The 13799-nt window shown below is 37.8% G+C and overlaps 1 long non-coding RNA gene across 1 annotated transcript in view; it reads left to right on the forward strand.

Moving 5' to 3' along the window:
• The window catches only part of LOC144058417 (uncharacterized), a 36948-nt gene extending 24696 nt beyond the window's left edge, over positions 1-12252 (forward strand). Inside the window, exon 3 of the long non-coding RNA XR_013295434.1 lies at positions 12071-12252. This is a non-coding gene — a long non-coding RNA (uncharacterized LOC144058417). The remainder of the gene's footprint in view (positions 1-12070) is intronic.
• The last annotated feature ends 1547 nt before the right edge of the window (positions 12253-13799 follow it).

The following is a 13799-nucleotide window of genomic DNA, read 5'->3' on the forward strand; positions in this document are numbered from 1 at the left end:
CTGACTCAAGCCTATAGTCATATGGGTCCAGTCCCCCATCTGTCAATAAAAACGGCTAAGAATTATTTATTTATTATTTATTTAGTCTACTATGACCATTCTAAATGTTTATACTTAAAAGACACAAAACTGGCATCTGCTAGCTTAGCCACTAGGATAAGCAACATCACTTAAATAAAAGTCAGACTGTAGTTCCTTTAGAATAGCTCCTTAGGCCCTTTTGTTTTTAAATGCCATAATTGCAATCTGATATTTCCCAGGAAGAAATTCTTGATCAAACCAGTCTGACAGTAACTTTGACAAGATCCATTCTAACATTTTTTGCTTTTAATAACTAGAACTGTTGTAGCCCTACCTTGAAAGTTCAAAGGAGGAAAGAAAGCACCTCTTAATCATCTGCAACGCTGTTTAGGCCAATCAAATCTGAATGAGGAGGTTAAGGACGTTATATGACATAATTATCAGTCTAATACTGTAGGTTGGTATTGGGTATATGGCTCAGAATGTCACATTGTCAAACATTTCCATACATAAAGAGATTCGCCCTCAGGGGGAGTCACTAGCAATTGATGCTACAAGTGATATTTATGGTATTAAAGTGAGGTAGTGACATTTCAGCCAGACAGCCATGAGACCACCCGTCTGGTGTCTGGCTTTGTGAATATTTGCCGCCGCTGCATCAGCTAATAAAGAACAACACTTCGCTATCTGCTTGATGTCTGCAAGGAGACACTTTCTCTAAATAAGGCAATTGGCAGGGCAATATACTGCAAGCTGTGACATGTCTTCTATAAAGATAATATCAGAGGGGAAGAGTGTGTGAGTGTGACATTGGTTCCTGTTGTGGCCTTCTAAATACATTTACACAATCAAATCTCTGGGTAATAAATAATCTTATTTAACGGGGAATGCTAGGCTCTGTTTTATGGTCATCTTATAAGAATTCAATAGGAAATCCTACAAAAGGTTAAGCACCATATTATGTTCTATATGGCCTCGCCCTAAAAAACTTGACATGCATGTAAAACATACTGAGCCGAAAATGCCGTAATTTCTGTTCTCGAGAAGAAAAGGCCATTATTCGTCGCGCAATGGGGGAAATTTGGGTTTTACGGCAGCAAAGTGGACACAAAAATCATATCAGTGCATCCCAAAATAGATAAGTGTGTATTTACAACAGGCAATAAAAGTGAGCAGAGTAATTGCAGCAGTGTGTCTTGTAATGTTACATATACAGAAATTAGGGTGAATAGCACTATTTTATGTAGCATAAAAACAAATATGGTATACATGTATCAATATGAGCTGTTTAGAATAAATACTGTGACAGCGTAGTAGCCAAGCAGCATGAATTTTATTCCCCTCCGTTGCCTTTCCATTATTACATGAGACTCTTTGTTGACCAATCAACGATTAGCAACACGTTTAGAACCGGCATACAAAAGCTATTCATATCAAAGCAACCACTACCGAGTGTGCTGAAAAGTGGTTTGGATCTAAAACGGTATTTTGTAACCCTTTACAAGAGAGACCAGTTGCTGGTGATGCTAGTCTGCCCGTGAGCAAGGCACGTTCTCGCTCTTATGTGTGTGATCAGTTTCACTGTGTGCTATACAACGCAAAATATGCAGCAAAGTGGAAGTTGAATTTCCCCTTGAGGCCTTATAATAATGCTGTGGCCAAAAGGTCAAGAGGATGTAGAATGATCTTCCTCTCTCTATATTTATCATCTATATGCTTACCTGTCCCTTCTCCCTATTGCCACCTTTTTCCCGTGGCTGTTAGCGACAGCTCCTGCGCTGGATACTTTGGGCAGGAAACTCAGCATCTTGACTAGCTGTCTTCTCGGCTGACAGCAGAGTAGCTGAGAGCTGAAGAATCAGGAAGCAGCTTTTATCTTGTCTGTCTCCTGCCTTTTGCTCCCAACTCTGCATCTGAGAGCGAGGCAGAAACTGTGGGGTGTGGGCTTGTTGGGTGATGATTAGAAGGGAGGGGGTGATAAAAGCAGGACAGAGCAGGGAAATAATATTACACAGAGAGAAATGAGAGGAAGCGAGACAGAAAGCTGATGGCGGCGTCTCTCTAAGAAAATGCTTTGTTTCCCCTCCTTCTGGCTTTTTTGATGTATTCAGACAAATCCACAGCGCTCCGATGGTGAAACGGGCACAGCAACAACAGATGAAGAGTGTCAGCTGGTGGTTAGGAGGCTTGCGCACGCTGCTTATCTGCCGCTTTCTCCCCAAATGCCTTCCAACTTGCTCCTTCACTTCCTCTTTTGTCTTGCTCTCCTTGCCTCCCTCCTGGCTGAGCTGTCGGAATGAACTTGAGATGAATGATCCGCCAAACATCGGATCCCTAACAGAAAATTGCCAGGCAGGATGTACAGCCTGAGAAGTTGAACCACTGCCACACAGATACTTGCATGAAACCGTGTACGGTTCCTGTCTAAAGCAAGTGGCCTGTTCAACTAACTACTCTAAATAGCCCATTTGATTCGTGATGGGAATTCAAATTGTCTTATTGTCTTTGAGGTGTATTGCAGCATAATTCATATTCAATTCATGAAAATGCACCAGCCACAACATTATGTATGCACTTGTAGTATGATGAGGTCCAGTACAAGAGTTGTCATAAACTATGCTTGTACATAGATAAATAATATTACATTTTGCATAATGTTTATTATTGTGGTTTGCAGTGTTAGAGAGCTACACTGCATTTTGTTGAGTGTTCCTAATATTTTGTCCCTCTCATGTAGCTATATAGTATAATAGTTTTTTTAAATAGTTTTTCCTTTTGTGTGTGTGGACCCTATCCTCAGACTTTTGCTTAAAAACTCGCCTATTTTTCGTTCCCTGTATATTTTTGTGGGGTCTTTTTTTCACATACTAAGATGCCACAAGATGGCACCAAAGCACTGCGTCGTAGGAAATTACTAATTGGTGTCAAGGAAGTCTGCTGACGTGATACATCGAGACCAGGGGTCACCAACCTTTTTAAAACGTCTTGGGTACTGATTAATGCGAAGTGCTAACTGTTTGCTACGTACATACATACTCTCAGCTATTTTCACTGAAGCAACCCCCTTCGCTCCCGGTGGTTTTTACTGGATTTTGACTGATTTTGCAAGGCCCACAGAATATTGTGTTCTATTGCTATAAAAACACGGAACCTACCAAAATAAAGATTAGAGTCACTTCTTTCATCAGGGAAAAAAGTATATTTCTAATTGTTTTCTTTTTGCAGCAATTATCATTAGAATATAGTTAAGTTTCATCATTATTCACAAATCTGTTTAGAATTGTGGGAAAATCAGCTTGTTTACAACATGGCCCTGGTTGATACTGTGCTTCCACCTGCTGACCGTTTTTGTAATTACTACCATTGCTTCACCCGTTCTGTGTAGTTGAGAGGCTGCATCAAAGTCTTCTGTATGCTCTCGCATACCCCCCTCTCCCCAAAAAAAACAAAACACGTATAAATATGTCTTTGGGACACTTAAAACATTTAAAATAGAACATATGTATAATTTTTTTATATTTATTTATAATATTAGGAATTCACCTGATTAATAACAATTTACTTTTTACACAACGTAGCACCGTACTTCATAGTGGGGTTTGCAATTTATGTGAACATTCATGTTTAATGATTTCTCACAATAAGAAGCACTTTTTCCCCTATAAATCTCTTCCAGTGTTTACATTTCCAAATGATCACATTTAATTCACATTATCCCTTCACTGGTGAGATATTTTTAGAACAGGCCTGCGGGCTAGTGTGGTCCTCGGGGGTTTCCTGGCGCCCGTGGGCACCCTGTTGGTAACCCCTAATCTAAACTGTACTAAGATGTTAGCATTTTAGGGAGGAGCTGAATTTAGCCTGGGTTTTGAGGGAAAGAAGTTACAAGAGCCTTTGTGGCATGTGTATGTTTTTACTCATTTTAGCGGCTATGAAAATGCATTGAATGTTGAAAATGCGAAATGACAAAAGCACAAATATTCGCCTTGTAAATTACTAGAGCATTGATTGTTTCCTTTAGAAATATTTATAACAATTCTTGTTAACTGGAAAAATAAACAAACTCTGAATATCGACCAATGGTCTAACCTCCTCATAAATCACATTTTAATGGAAAAAATATCTGTCTCAAAAAAAAAACAAATATCAAAATTTATAGAAACATGTTCTACGTATATAGAATTTTTTAACCTAATTCTGGTTACTTAATTCTGCCTGTTAGCGAGAGCCACCACATCGTGATAACTTACATTGATGTTTCTGCATTTGGCAATTTATTATTATATTATATTATTAGTATGGGATTTTTTTTAATAGGCTTTAGGTGAACTAATGAATACACACACACACACACGCACACACACACACACACACACATACACATACTCACCCACATACAAAAAAAAAAAAATATATATATATATATATATATATATATATATATATGTGTGTGTGTATATGTATATATATATATGTATATATATATTAAAAATAAATAAATAAATAAAATAAAAACATTTTTTTTTTTTTTTAATTTATTTGTTGTTGTTTTTTTAAAAAAAAAAAAGGAGAGCAATGATGATGTCAAATCGAATGAACAATACTGAGCTCTCCTGAAGAAAAAAATAAAATAAAATAAATATTATCAGATATTACTGTACATTGTTCTCCCAAAGTAAAATTTTTGGGCCACTGTATCCAGTAGGGAAGTTTTAAAGCACATATCTTTTATGTGTACAGTTACAACAGCTGAAGGACACTTGGTCCCAAATGCCTCTGTCTTTTAAAAAAAATATATAATTTGTAAGTATACTAATACTTTTTTTTTTTTTTTTTTAAACCAACATGTTGCATTTAGTAGATAATCAGTGCTGTATTAAAAGTCCCAGACACTGACGTTTACGTATGTTGTTTAGGAAGCACAGTGACTTCTTAATGCCTGACTGAGATTTAGCACCACTAATCTACAGTCAGCACTTCTGTCTGAAGCTTAATGGTTTTACTGTGCTGTGGTGTGGCTGCAGTATTGTATTTGACATTCTCACACACACACACACACACACACGCATATGCATGGACACCCAAATGCATAGACTGACCTTGACTAAGGAGCTCTCCAAGCTGTAATAGACTTATGGAGCATTTACACTGCCTTTGCCCACTCTCCAGGCATAATTTAGTGTGCTATTGCTGGCTGTTGTATATGTTCACCCTTTACTGTCTAAACAGTGAACCTGTTCTATAGGAGTAGTGACTAGAAAACAAAAAGCACATCTGTGCACTATTTATGCATCAAAGTGTGTATTCATGGCATCAAGAATAAAGTATCTTGATAGGTCAACATAAAGTGTAACAATGAATAATCATTAAAAAAAATATATACTTTTTTTTCTTGTGTAATGTCAATATTAATCAAAAGTAGATTTATTCTCTTTTTTTTGGAAGCACAGATGGTAATCTTTTTAATTTGTCAGACTTCAGCACTCCTAATATTAATGTTACACTATCATCTGATTTCAGCTGTACGGGAAGGATTTTGATTTATTTCATTACCTCTTGAAAAGGCAATTCATCAATTAGGCCACATGTGATCATGCGGCTCCATTCACCATGTCATTGAGGTTTGACTAATATAGGGTGATAATAAGTCTTGGCAGTGATTTAATGAGAGTGTGAATGTCAGCGTCTCGATACAGTCGGTGTCTTCCTTGAAGTGTCCTTCCTTCCTTCCTTGTATCGCTGTGATTGCCCATGTGCGTTTGTGACATTGGTTTTGTTTTTATATTGTTCATTCATGTGTGTGTGTGTGGTGTGCAGCGGGGGCACTGCTAATTTGATGTGTCAATGCTTGGTTTCCCCCCAGCATGATGATTCCCTCTGTCAGCAAACCACGAGCTGGAAAATAGACCTCCATTATTATGAGATTAACTCCAGTGGTCAAGGATTCGAAGATCTCCTCAGCAAAGTCAATGACGATTAAAACGGGTTTCTTGGTGAAACTGAGGCTAAATCTGGGTCGTGGTGGAATTCATGGGAATTTTTTTTTTTCTCCTTTTAAATTTTTCATGAATTCATTCCTGTGATTTGAATTGCTTGACTTTTTTGATAGTGGACATTGTGTATGGGTTTGAAAGGGCAAGTGTAAAAACAAAGGTTGCAGGGTTTGGCTTTCTTGGGGGAAAAACATCATGGGCTGGGTTTAAAAAATCGGATAATTGATATCGAGTCGATTTTCCTTTTCAAGCCCAATATCGATTCATAAAACAATAAATCAATCATTTTATGTATCTTTTTCATATAAATTCTCAAGAAAATAGAATTATAAGGCCATTTTTTTGTATCTTAATGTTTTCTTGAAATGTACTGTTCACATGAATTTAAAAGTGTTTTCTTACTTTTTTGAAAGACCTGACACGAATCGAATTGGAAAAAATCGAAATCAAATCGATTGAGGACATTAGAATCGATACCCAGCCCTACTATGAACCTCCCCAGTAAGACCATCTTAAGACAAGACATAGCCAGCGGAATGAAGAGAATGGACAATTACAACTACTGAGAGATTCAGTTTCTGAATGTATCTCTTTATCGTACTCTGATGCCTGTTATCAAAAACCTCTTGAAACTAGGGAATAGGTGTCCTGGAAAAGTTAGTTGACACATTTATTCCACCCCAACTAAACACGAATCAAATGGTGGTCATAGATCTGAACCTGCTTCTACCAGGATGAAAGGGGCCAAGCTATTTCTTAAAAAAGAGATATCCCTGCTCTGTCCTTCCATTTCCTATACTGCTTATCAGGTTCAGGGTCACCGGGTCTGGAGCCTTTCCCAGCTGTCCTCAGGTGCGAGGCAAGGTGCATCCCGGACTGATCTCCTGTCAGTCACATACGGAGACAGACTCATCACCCTCAATTTAGACTCAATTCCAAACCTGGAATAGTCGGAGCTATCCCTGAGTAAACCCACCCAAGGGAGAAAACAGGACGAGCATAAAATCACCTCCATTTTGCAGCCCACTTGCAGGTCTGATACAACAAAAAAAAAAACTTTTTTTTTTCTCCGCGACCAAATTATCCAATCAACGCAAACTCACATTATTGCAATACAGTTTATACCTTCCACATTTCCTGTTATCTGAAGGAACAGTTATATTTTTTCCCCTTGCCGCTAGAGTGGGTAGAGAAGATTAAAGAAATCTTGTCTTGACAAGTTAGAAAAAAGGGAGAACAAACTTGAAAAGACTTAACAAAACCCATCGCTGAAAAAGAGAACTTCAAACAGAATCCGAACGTGCAGACGGTGAAGGAAAGATGCAAATGTACCACCTCGGGCTGGATGTCTGCCTCCATAGCTGACTGTCAATCTGCCTTTACATCTACCGTGAGTTTCTTTTCCCTGTAAAAAGTGGCATTTATCCTGCATCATCATCATCATCATCATCATCTTGCTGCAACCATTGCAATCTTTGATTACCCTTGTGTTGTTGTCATGTCATGAAACGCCTCTCTTCATTCACACACACTCCACATTCCCGTATCCGCTGACTTCCCATTGCCCGGCAACAATAGTGCGGGAAATATCTTAAAATAGCACTTTTAAGATGGGATCAGATGTAACCACAATGAGGTTTGATCAGCGCTGACGTGTTTGTGTATCTGACGCTTTACTGGCGGACAAGCTGTCACAGTCGCCTGCTCTGCAAGTCCCCATGGACTGATTATTATAGAGCTGTTATCTCTTTCTTGTACTAACACACACACACACACACACACACACGCACACACGCACACACACACACACACACACACACACACACACACACACACACACACACACACACACACACACACACACACACACTAATGTCTGCTGTACCACACATCACACTCGAATCTCCGTCATCACAACCACTTTAATTAGAACAGAGCAGAAGTTTGGGTGCATGCGCTTGTCTGTGTGAGCGTCTACTGTTCATGCTGTGATTTCCCAACCAGTGTTGTTGAGGAGGGAGGGGGGGGGGGGATCCCCAAAAAGGGCCCATTATATGCATGAAAATTATGTAATCCTAATTCCTCACCGCACATTTTGAAAGGGAACTCTTGTCTGAGGTAATATGCAAGGCGCACATATCACAGCTCTTTTCTTGCCCCCTTTTTTAGACGCCACGCCCCCCCCCACCCCCCGCCTTGTTCTCTCTTCTGTCTGACATCAGAAGCCAGAGCACAGGCTCGCATGTTGCGCTATGTGTGGGTAATTCCCACTGACAACGGTGTTAATGGATGACAATAGCAGAGAGGAGAGCGCCATATGTCTGAGCCTGGGGCGGCACGGAGAGTGGCAGAGCGCACAAAGGCGAACAAAGACAAGAGGGGGGAATGAATGAGAGAGAGGGAGAAAATACAGCGAAAGAAAGGAAGATAGAAGGCGGAAATATGAGGTGGGGGACGGGGGGAGTAGGAGACAGGTGAAGCACCGGAGAACAGAGATAAACAACGTGATAGAGGACTGATAATGACAGAAGCAAAATGAAGTGAAAGAACACAAAGAAAAGGATTAAAACTGAAGATCACTTGTTTCCGCATTCTATTTTCCCTCTTCATCTGCATCCAAATATTATGAACGAGCACTTAGGGATCAGACCTGCTTCCTGATTTGAATCTTGCATTGTTATTAGTATTATGAAGGCAAACTAGCATTCAGTTTTATTGTCTCACCCCCCCGCACCTAAACTTTCTCAGTAGCTAAATGTATTGTTAGTTTAGACTGGGTTAACCTACTGGAATTGTTCACTATGAACAACATGTGAGATGAGTTGAGTTCGCTTGCATGTCAAACCAAAAAATTGCTCCAGAGATTGTCCGTTTGGGTCAAGTCAAGGGCGCAACTTTATTGGGTATTGGAAATCGTATTAATATTTTTCTGTCATACAGTCTTAAAAACAATGCAATCACGGTAATATTATGTTTGACATGAATGATGAGTTAGGCTTAGAGCTTTGACTCCATTTCCTTTAAGAAAATTAACAGTTGTCATTTTTTAAATATTGTTTTAAAGGGATTGGAGGACCTCTCTGAATTTTCTGAAATGCTGTCCTATTTTGTAAAATAACTAGTGCTGTTAAAGTTAAAGTGTTAACTAATTAATTAATCACAAAAATGTATCTCATTAATCAAGTAATAACGCAGATTAATCGCACTATTAATTTTGGCCACAGATTATCCTTTATCTTGATAGCAGATGCATGGTTACGTCAAAGGTAGCACAGGTTGTGTTTGAGCAATAAACATGTATTACATGTATTAAAGTAAAGCTTTTAATAAATGTTTGTTTATGTCATTTTTTTCCATTAGAAAATTAATTAATTAATTAATCTGTTAGAAAAAGGTGAGCGTGTGCAGTGGATTTATTTTTTGGAAGATGTCCTCATAACATTAATTGTAACATTAATTGTCGAAAAAATTAACACATAAAAGGTGCTCTTTAAATTTGGCGGCCTAATTTTTTTTTTTTTATAAAATGCCTTTTTTATTAAGCGGTTAATCGTGATTAATCAAAATTCTAAAATGTGATTAATCTGATTAAAAATTGTTATTGGCAGCTTTTAAAATAACGCTAAGAAGTTGCACTATCTTAAGGAGCTCAACTTCCCTTAGCTAGCGATGTCGTGTTTTGCTAGCTGTGATGAACGCCTCTGCTGGTTGGAGCAAAAATAATGTGCTCCAAATAATTAAGGTTAACCACTGTCCATTTGTGTCAAATGTATGAACACGCTACCTGCTAACTAAGTATCAGTAGCAGCAAGAAAATTGCCGAAAAGATAGCGGCTAAAATTAGCCTTTGTCATCGATATTTTTACTTGCAGTCTTCACAACACTTGTCTTTTACTTTTCAGCTTTATGTTTTGTCCTTGTGCTTCCACTTTCTCTTTCTGACATACACACACATTCACACGCACACGCACACACACACGCGCACACAAGTCTTATATCCTCATATATAAATTCAAATTCTGAAGTTAATGGTCCCATTGATATAAAGAGATAAGACGCAACATGTCAAATATGGGACAGGAACACATGAGAAAGGTAGAGGGACAGGATGGGAAGGGAGAATAAGTTACGAAGGAAGGGGAGGGGCCATCTTATTGAAATGGAAATAGAACGAGCCAATTAAAAAAAATTCTCGAGGAGCTTGTTTGTATCTCCAGCTCTCATAGCTGATATATACAGCACATTATGACAAAATGAATATGTATAAACTGAACTTCTGAATTAGCACTCATATTCTGAGTCTGAGAATGTCCTTTTGCTCCTCAGTCACAACAAAAATCTGTACAAATGTGTTTCCCACTCCTAATGTTCAAAGTCACCTCATATGATGATCAACAATTGTTATATTCAGTGTGTCAACTGGAAGACGCAGTTTCACCCTAACCATTATTAAAGCCAAAGCACATACTGTTCAATTTTACTTGTTGTAGCTTTTATTTTGAAGTTAACCCTCACGGTGCGTTGCATAGTAACTTATGAATGACCATTGTGGTCGCTGGCTTGACTGGGGTGACTCCCCGCTAATGGCTACATTCGCCGTAAGGCGGTGGCCAAACTAGCTGTGACAGTCAGTCAAAATATGTCCTCACGCAAAAGCGGGCAATTGTGCAAAAAAAGTGGCCATTGGACTGCTGCACTAGAGAACTGTGCTAAGCCAGCTGACTACAGGGTCCCATACTGCAAGTCAGAGGTAGGCTATTCATTTTGAGAACGGGCCATGCCGGGATCAATTGTGTTAAATGTGAATTTAATGTCTTTCTATAAAACAGTCAATTGTATTGTGTCTTGATAAGCTAACACTGTGTAGCCATGGTACAGATCTTTCCGAAAGTATTAGCATAGCACCCCTTGCACTTTTTGACCTTTTGCCACATTTTAGGCATCAATCCTAAAGATAGAAAAACAATTTTTTATTTAATTAAAAAATAATAATAATTTGCTGAAGAAAAAACACCATTTGGGGTCAGAATCGTGAAGTGCAACCAAATTTATAGGATATTTTAAAGGTTTTTATTTATTTATTATTTTTTAAACAAATAACTGAAAAGTACAAGTAACAATCTCTTGTGCTTATTTCAGAACCACAAAAAAAAGAAATGGTACCCTTAAATTTGGAATAATAAATGCATGTTGATTGTTTTTAGCTTTTTTTGCGGGGTGAATTGTACAATTGCTATTTTTAATTAGTTTCTTTGTGCATTCAATTAAAAATTTTCGACAAATCTCAAAGACTCAAAATGTTGATCGCACAATATATTTGTTTTAACTTTTGCAAAATAACATTTTTGTTTTTAATTTTTGATTTAATGAAAAACTAAAAGCATGCTGCCAAATTTCATTTTTCTTTATGTCATTCAATAAACAAATGAAAAAAACAAAATGCAAAGAATCAAAAAAATCAAATGCAGTTTTCTTTTTAAAGACAGAAAATTGTCATACAATTGGATGTTAATGATAATTTTGCAATGAAACTGCTTGAAATGAAATGTTTGTGGGGGGAGGGCTGTGTCATTGCAGTTGAAACAGAAGGAGTGCAGGTTGCAGACAACACAAGCAGGCAAAGTGATTATACAGTATGTCTGTCTTCACTTCCAGGCCAGTTTGTGTTGCACTAGCTTCTCTTCCTCCTCCTATTTTTACATCAAAAGTGTCTCGCTGTGAAGCTGAATTATGTTCGCATTCATCCCCGGAGGATTTAAACTTTTCAAAGTCTACCTGTAAGTGTTCTCAGACTACATTGGTCCAGCCCTAAAGTCGGTGAAGCCTTCAGCCACTAGTTGGATGAGAAAACCCCCTGTTGCCCAAATCACCTCAGCCTTTCGCACTGAAGGACAATGAATCTCCCAGGACCTCATTTGCTGTCATGCGATGCTCTACTGCACCTTCACTCCAAGCGGGCGAAACTGTAGCAGATATAACGAAGCTTCTCGTCCAACACCATCTTAGTTTCTCCCTGCTCACTCTGCTGTGTTTTCTCTTTCTGTCTCCTTTGAAAGCGCGAGGGTCGTGACTCCCAACGTGAGCCTGAAGCTTCCAGAAGGGGGAATCTCATGAAGATCTCCACCCTCCAGATTCTGCCTTTGATTTTGTCATCTTCCCTGTGCCCTTTGGACTTGGGTGAGTGGATGACACGTTGCAGAGAGAGGGCAGTTCAAACGGCTTTGCTGTGTTCGTACATATACCCTGGAGCAGATAGAGTGCAATAGCATCTCCTTCGAGTGACACATCATATCACATGAACAAAGATGACTGCTTGGGGTACCTAAGTATTTGTGTGGTTGTTTATCATGATACGGCTGTAAAATAAATAAATAAATAACAAAATTATAATAATCATAATAATAATTTGATTTTGATATTTATAGACCTTTTGTTTTTTTTTCTTTTATAATATTATCTACTGACAACATAACTCCCACATTCCAGTCACAAATACAGTGGTCCCTTTAGATACATTTTAATTTGTTCCATCAAATCATCTTTTCCCAGTCATTAATCCTTTCCCACCTCCCAAAACAAAGAACAACAATTTTTGTAAGGAAGTGTCTCTCTTAAATATATTGCAATTATACAATATATAAATTTTTCATACAAGTCATCTCGTTTCATATACATATATTATTTGATATAAAATACTGAAAATATGAAATATTGATCAATAGGAGTGTAATGGTATGCACAGTTTGGTTCACGTTGGATATTCTCACCTTCCATTCATTCTCCGAACCGCTAATCCGCACGCCCTTAACTCATTTGCTCCCAAAAGTGTGTAAATATGTTCTATTTTAAATATTACCATGCTCCCAAAGACATATTTATGTTTTGTTTTTGTTTTTTTGTTTTTATGCTAAAGCATACAAAAGGCTTTGGTACAGCCTCTGAAATGAAGAGAATGCTTGAAGCACTGGTAGTTATTACAAAAACAGCCAGCAGGTGGCAGCAGAGTATAAGAGATCAAGGGCCATGTTGTAAAAATCTCTTTCCCCCCACTGTTCTAAACTGATTTGTGAATATTGATGAAACTTAGCTATATTCTAATGCTAATTGCTGCAAAACGGAAACAGATCGTAATATACTTTGTTTCCTGATGAAAGAAGATACTCAACAATGGTAATTGATAATGTGCCCGCAATGATAAAAAAAGCAGCAAGCATACACGATCACAATAATATGGAACATGAATGTAGATGCTATATTTATATTAATCGATATTTATTTGAATATAATCAAATTGCGCTCTAATTGATTCAGAAAATTATTATCGATACCAAACCCTAAACTGGGAGGACAATAAACAGCTTGAAACCCCCTTTAAAAAAAAGAAAAAAAAAGAATGATTCACTATCTGCTGAATTGCTGCTTGTGAAATGGAAAAAGAAAAGTCTTACATTTGGAAATAGTGATTGTACACTGTGATGTTGTAGACACAAAAAATACAAGACAAAACAAAAACATGTTTTGACGTTTAGCATTAAAACCCTGGAAATGGAAACTAGGATGTCATCACTCCAGCTTTGCAGAATATCTGTTTTCTCGACTTAGAGTTCTGATGCAAAGACAAGAAAGTGAGGCTGTTTTTGTACATTTCATCCTTCCATTGTACATGCATCATACTGTCAATGTCAATTTTTAACACGGGTATTTTTATTTATTTTTTTGTATTTAGCATAATATGGACATTGAATATCTTTTGTTATCCACATGACATTCACATTCAACTAACTG

This window comes from Vanacampus margaritifer, chromosome 9, assembly GCF_051991255.1.
Source record: "Vanacampus margaritifer isolate UIUO_Vmar chromosome 9, RoL_Vmar_1.0, whole genome shotgun sequence".
NCBI classification, from domain to species: Eukaryota; Metazoa; Chordata; class Actinopteri; order Syngnathiformes; family Syngnathidae; genus Vanacampus; species Vanacampus margaritifer.